The following is a 781-nucleotide window of genomic DNA, read 5'->3' on the forward strand; positions in this document are numbered from 1 at the left end:
ACATCTTGTTTCAGTCATTAGAATGCGACCACGCTGGGACACCGCATTGAATTTGTAGTCGAATTAATCGACCCCAGTACTTATTTTTAAAGCCGGGTACTTATTCTATCGGCCTCTTTAGACGAACCGCCAAGTTGCGGGAAGGCAAACACACAAACACCGGTTGTCAGACGGTGGTGGGGGACAAACACAGACACAAAGACACCCACAGAGATAGACAGCTAGACAAACACACACATACGACTGGCTTCTTTCAATTTCTATCTACCAAATCTACTCACAAGTCCTCGATCGGCCCGAGGCAATAGTAGAAGTTACTTGCCCAAGGTGCCACACAACGGGACTGAACCTTGAACCATGTGGCTGGGAAGCAAGCTTTTTGCTACACAGCCAAGCCAGCGCCTATATATTAATAGTTTGAATAAGGAAAGGAAAAGTCAAATTGATATTACAATTCGTTGCTGTTACGCAAAAGTGCCATAAGTACAAAACGTTGCTTTTTCAGAAAACGAAAAAAATAGTTCCACTATTTCATTTCTTTTTACATAATTCCTCATGTTTTAAATTTATCTATCTATCTATCTATCTATCTATCTATCTATCTAGATGTATACATTTATATATGCATATATATACATACATGTATATGCATACACACACAAATATATATGTATATGTATACATATATATTTATGTATGTGTACATAAATATAAATGTGTGAATGTATATACATCTGTAGGTGTGTGTGTGTATATATATATATATATATATATACATATA

The sequence above is a fragment of the Octopus bimaculoides genome, chromosome 13 (assembly GCF_001194135.2).
Source record: "Octopus bimaculoides isolate UCB-OBI-ISO-001 chromosome 13, ASM119413v2, whole genome shotgun sequence".
NCBI lineage: Eukaryota > Metazoa > Mollusca > Cephalopoda > Octopoda > Octopodidae > Octopus > Octopus bimaculoides.